This window comes from Drosophila melanogaster, chromosome 2L (assembly GCF_000001215.4).
Source record: "Drosophila melanogaster chromosome 2L".
Lineage (NCBI taxonomy): Eukaryota > Metazoa > Arthropoda > Insecta > Diptera > Drosophilidae > Drosophila > Drosophila melanogaster.
In genome coordinates this window covers 16,931,641-16,937,640 of record NT_033779.5, presented here as the reverse complement: position 1 = coordinate 16,937,640, position 6,000 = coordinate 16,931,641, and the positions used below count along the sequence as shown (strand labels likewise).

Below are 6,000 nucleotides of genomic sequence, written 5' to 3'. Positions count from 1 at the left end.
TACGCAGGATATTTATTGGGGGAGGAGGGGTGCGAATGCCAGTCATCCGTTCCATTGGCATCCATTGTTTTTGGCGTGCCGAGCGCCTGCGATCTCGACCTCAACAGGTTCATTAACTAAGTGGCTGCGTTGTCCCGGCAACTCGACAACGCGTTCCTCGTCCTCGGAATTCTGGCTATGGTCCTGCATCCCAGTTCCAACTGGCAACGGAAACTGAAGAGCCGTGGAGTCAAGTGGGGGCGGGAATTCAACCCATTGTAATTAGCGTGAAGCGGGACAAAATGCTTATTCAGCTATGTGAGACATCAGCGGAGGTAGAGCGATTGATTATGCCTAATCAGCTATCATATGTAGCAAATATTGAGAGACTCGTCTGAGTAAAAACCATATACATATACTCATATTCGGTATCTATTTGCAGTATACAAAACACCACACAATTTATGATCCTTTTAAAACACACTTCTTCAGTAAATCATCCTTTTTTGTTCTTTAAAAAATTTAAATAAATTAAATAACCTGCAACCATTGGTTCCATTATACAATATTACTTACTAAATATACTGAACCTGTTCATTTACTTAATACAATTAATGGTGCTACCCTCGCACCTGCCTTGTTCCGTTTGTTTGCCGCCACGTAATGAGTTTCTCAATTCATTATTAATTAAAGCCTAAATAAACTCTGGCTAAATTATTATCAATCCAACCCAGAGCCATTTGCAAAGTGAAAAATTCGCCTCACTTTCCACGGCAATTTCCCAACCTCTGCGAAAAATAAACCACACCCTCAACGAAAAACGGAAGGCAAAAAGCAAAGGCAGCGAGCGTAAATGTTTGTTTGCTTAACGCGGTTCGATTTATTTGCATTTGGTTAATTGAAATAATTGTCCTTAATTTGTTTGTGCCTCAGAGCAATGACAAGCTCCTTCCACTCCTGCCACGAGTCCTTCTGCGGGGCAATCCGCAATTGATTGTCTGCGATTCGCGCCGCTAATGGAGGGGAAATCAATTACTTCTAAGCACTCTGCGGGGGCAGGGGGTGGGAAGAACTGGCACAAAAATTGATTAAAATTGATTTACGACGAACAACAACCGACAAAAGTCAAATAACAAGCCAGTCACCGAAACCATCCTTCTGTCACGTCGTAATTCTGCATTTTTTGCAAAGACTTCGGATTGAAAAAAAAGCTCGAATATCAGATACCCGTTACTCAGCCGGGGGAGTGTGTGTATCTGTCAAAACAAATAAGGAATATACTCTTTTCGAGACTGCCCAGTAGCGTAAGCTAGTAGTATATTGTAATTGTTAATTGTTTATATGCTTTATAAAGTAGGTACTTAAATTAAGTGCCTACCATTTAAATGAAATTGTTTATATACAACAAATGAAATTTCTCAGAAATAAGTATCACTAACATTTAATTAAGTAAATATCATTGCACTTTAATTGGATTAATATCCGCCCAAATGATTCCGGCTCATTTACAACAAAAATCCCTGCGATATTTAAACAACAATTTAAAAGCTTGCCAATTTAAGTATGATGGGATAAATAGTAGACCGATGAATACCTTTTATACATATAGGATATTAAGTTTAGCATCAAAAGCATAATCGATTTTTTTATGTAATAAGCATTGTTAAGTTAAGGTTAAGTATGTAAGGAAAAGCACGAACAATTAAATTGAACTCGGCTTTAATTTAGAGTGAACCGGACCCAACGTCCACAAATTAAAGGATGCTTATGAAGCACTGATCCCAACCAATTACCCCGAAAACATTTCATTTAATTTTTTGCTGACTTAGCGTCGCCCAGCGATGTGTGCGAAATACTTTTCGTTGGCTGGTAATTTTGCGAAATTTTCATAAGCGCGCATTATGAAAATATTTGCGGTTATTAACGAACGCACGGGCCATCGAATTGAATTGAATTGAATGCATTGCATGTGGTCAAAGGAATAGGGACAAAATCGAAAATTGTGCTATCTAATGCATTCGCCACAACGACTCGAAATCAATATCAATATCGATAATAATATTCTCCCTGCAGTAACAGCGTGCGTTTGTGGTTTTTTCCTGCATTTGTATCTATGTCGTTTTGGCCAGGCAATTAAAATGCGACAGCCACAAAGTGTCGATTTCCCCCTTGTGCAACCCAATCAAATGCATTGCGAGGAGTATAATTGATGCATTAGCCATGGGGTCCTGTGGGAGGTACTGGCTCTAAGCCATACCCCTGTCCTTAACTGTCAACTGTCGCGTTTTCTACTCATAAATCAAGTGAACGAAAATGCATTTTCAATGTTTTTTGCTAAATGTTGATTATGACTATTTGATATTTGCTTCAATTGAGTGCAACCATGGGATACATTCAGGGCGGGAGGAGAGTTGAGATCTGAATTTACAACCGCTCGCCATGGCTAACAAAATATTCATAATGCGGCTTACATGTCGTATGCGTGATGTGATATTCTTTTTGCGGCTTTCAGCCGAAATCCCGCCGCTGGATTTCGATGAGGAACTGCGTGCTTAGCGGTTTTTTGGTTAGCGCATTTTTCTCGTTGGCTCTTACATCCCTCGTCCTATTAGCACCATCAGACACTTCTCCACTTCCCCGAGGGCTTCATCGGTATCTCGTTTTCCCAGTCGAGGAATTTGTAAATTGATATAAATTGAAATGCGTTTCCAGTGTTTGGGTCATATTCGCATGGGTAAGTCAAAGGTAGATGGTGTATGGGCTTGTTCTGTTATAATTTACACCCACGAAAGTAATAGTTTTCAACCAGCTCTCCATTTTCTGAACATATAATACACATAGGCTAGTCATTTTTTTAAGGTTAATCAATTAAATGTCTGTTAATTGCACTGCAAACTGTGGGTAGGTTTGCTTAAATTTAACTCCGATTATTCAGCAACTGCTGGATTTTATCGACTTTAATGCAAATTTGTGCATGCCGTGCCAAGTGAGCTACATAATGGTCTTGCCACAGCCATATCTATGCTCAGCCATCGTTCCAAAAGGTGGAGTGGAAAGTGAATGAGGGGTTGGCCACTGGAGCAGTTGTCCAGTTCCCCCAACTCCCCGTGAGGGCCAAGAACCAAAACAATAATCGTAGCATACGCGTGCCAAAGCTTTTACACATATTAAACAGAGAATTGTGGAAAAAATTAAGCAATACAGTAATAAATATGTTTAAACAAACATAGTGTTCGCTGGAGGAGAAACTGATTCTTGGAAAGTGATTACAAATTGAATTTATTGAAATTTTCTCTCACGTTTTATACAATCATTTTTCTTGTTAAGCTAACTTTCATTATTTTTAGCAGTGCAACTCGTCCATATTTATTTGTTGTCTTTTACTTTATATTCGGTTTCGCATTTTGTTCTGCCCATATGTAGCTTACTAGTTCAATGCTTGTTGGTATTTCAAATGCTTTTTTTAACTATTTTTTTCGTCCGCCAACATAGCATTCACAATAGGAGAGGGGAGCGGTAACCGAGGGAAACATGAATATCCAGGTGCACCGCAGCGGTAGCAACAAAAACAATAAAAAGTAATAATAACAAGTTCACCAGCGAAACGAAGGAAACAATGCTTAAAAACAAAGCAAAAATCGGATGTTAACCGAATATTTATATATGGAGAAAAGTGCAAATGGAAAACCGGAACCGGAATTGTTTATTGTCTCGCTTGTTTTGGTTGTTTTAACGTTCAAGTGCATAAAAAAGTTGCATAAATCGATTCATTTTGCACATCGAGGCAGTCAGAAAGAAAATTGTAACTGAAGCTGAAGGGTATCGGAAAAAAATTCAAAAATAATTACTTCACCTGAATTGAATTCCATACATACATCTTTACTCGTGACGATTAAAACGCTCAAAACATTTCCTTTTAAAATGAAGATGTCTTACAAAATTATTTCCGTTTAATATTTGCTCTAAATTAAACTATACATTTTCGATGCTTTAATCCAAAATAAAACTGAAATATTTATATGAACAGTATTTTCACATCAAACGGCACAATTTCAATTGCATACGATTGTGGGGGAAAAATAACCCAAATTAACAGTGTTTGCATTTATAACAGTCAATTCATTCCGTTCGTTGTACAGCAAAAGTGCACACATGGCGTGTACTTAATGTTGAGGACCACATAGTTAAGAGTAAACAGAACTACTGCTTGAAAATTAATTAACAGCTCAGGGAAACTAGCTCCCTCACCGATGAAAAAATAGTTTTTAAGCCACAAACAAAAAAAACACAAGTACAAACCGAAAGCAAAATCAAGTTGTACTTTCAAGTAAGAGCCCAAGCAAAGTCCCAAAAATTTCATTCAAATGCTGCAGATTGGATTGGATAAACGAAAGCTAAGGTACGAGAAAAGCACTCGTACATACACATACACATCTGTAGCTGGGGTAGTAAATCAGTTTTAATTGATATTTACCAAAGTGCTCGTGTAAGCAAACACTTTCCGATTTGCGTCTCTCGAGCAAAATTTCCACGATTTTCCCACCCAACCTCCTGTATTTTTACCAAAGGCTGCTGCAGAAATGGTGCTCGAAAAATGCTAAAATAAAGAAAAAATAATTCTGCCTTTTGTGTTTGGTTCAGCTTTGGAATTGGGCTAGGTAACGATTTGTTTTATTAGTTTCGTTTCAAAATGCTGTAATTTCAGATATCGCTGGGTATATTCGTTTTCTAGATAGTTTGTGCGGCATCAACTGAATTGAAAGATTGGACATACAGACTCTTTAATTTAAATATCATTTAAATTCGGTTAATGCTTCTATTTTGAATATTGCTCGTTGGTTATCACAAATTTTTGAGAAGGGAGTAATTTCTAGATCCTTTAACAAGCTATCTGGCATGCCGAGGTATCCTTTGCTTCCATTCCTTCGAAAGCTGCGATTTTCCAATCGTTGTCATTGTTGGCAATTGGTAAACCAAAGCTCGACGCACTTGGCCAGCTTCTGTTGACAAACTGTTGAAAAGTGGTCGGTGGGAAATTAACGTTTCACCGCAAAAATGTTCGCCAGCCGGAGAAGGGGGTCGATGGTATAGAATCCAGGACTCGGGAACCCCTTATAAACGGGCAATTCGGACCCGAATCCGGATACGGGCGGCAGAATTCAGTTTTTGGATCCCAGTTGCAATTTCAGTTGCAATTGCACTGCACTTCATGCGGACACACAAAATTGTTAACCGAAAAAGTGCAGGCAGTTTGAGTGGTTGTCAGTGGTTGTCGTCACCACGTGAGCACGTGTGTGTGTGAGTGTGTGTGCGAACATGTGTGAGTGTGGCTTTTGCGGTATTGCCTTTGCACACACATTCAACGTTAATTGATCCAGCAGCAAGCGGCTATAAAGGATTTGATTTTCAGCCTCACAAAAGACAGTTACTCGAAAATCGGACTCCAGAACTTCCTAGCTCACTCTGAAAAATGCCACACCCACCGCCCACAGAACACTCAAAAAAAAACTTGGAATGTTAATGTTTGTTTATAAAATTGCTGAGCTATCATTCATATTTCATTTGAGCAAGAGAATGAGAGAGAAGAGAATGAGAGAACTTTTTATGACCGCTGATAAAACTCCTTTTAAGATTAGCTAGTATATTTAGAATATGTATTTAATTTGATATTTCTTATGTGCAGTTTTATATAAAATGGACGAAACTTAATTCGTGAAATTTTATTTAAGCCTTAATTTACAGCGTGTTTTCACTTTACCAATTCTAATTCTAACGTCACAGCCTAAAAAAAATGGCCAAAGAGTACGAGGAGCAGTGAAATCCGTGGTGCAAATGTATTTACAGTTCAATTACCCAAACAAGAAAAAGCAACATGCAAAAGTTCTGCCCACCAAGAGCACTCCCCTTTTAGCCAAAGTCCCTGCGCATTCCTGGAAGGTTAGGAAATACAAAACTCGGCAATTTTCAGCGACTTCGCGCTGTTCAACCTGTCAATCAGCAGTGCGCACAAGCCAGACAACA

At 38.7% G+C, this 6,000-nt stretch overlaps 1 annotated feature.

The window, feature by feature from the left end:
• Window positions 1–1,190: 1,190 nt before the first annotated feature.
• Window positions 1,191–1,218: a mobile genetic element.
• Between the last annotated feature and the right edge of the window lie 4,782 nt (window positions 1,219–6,000).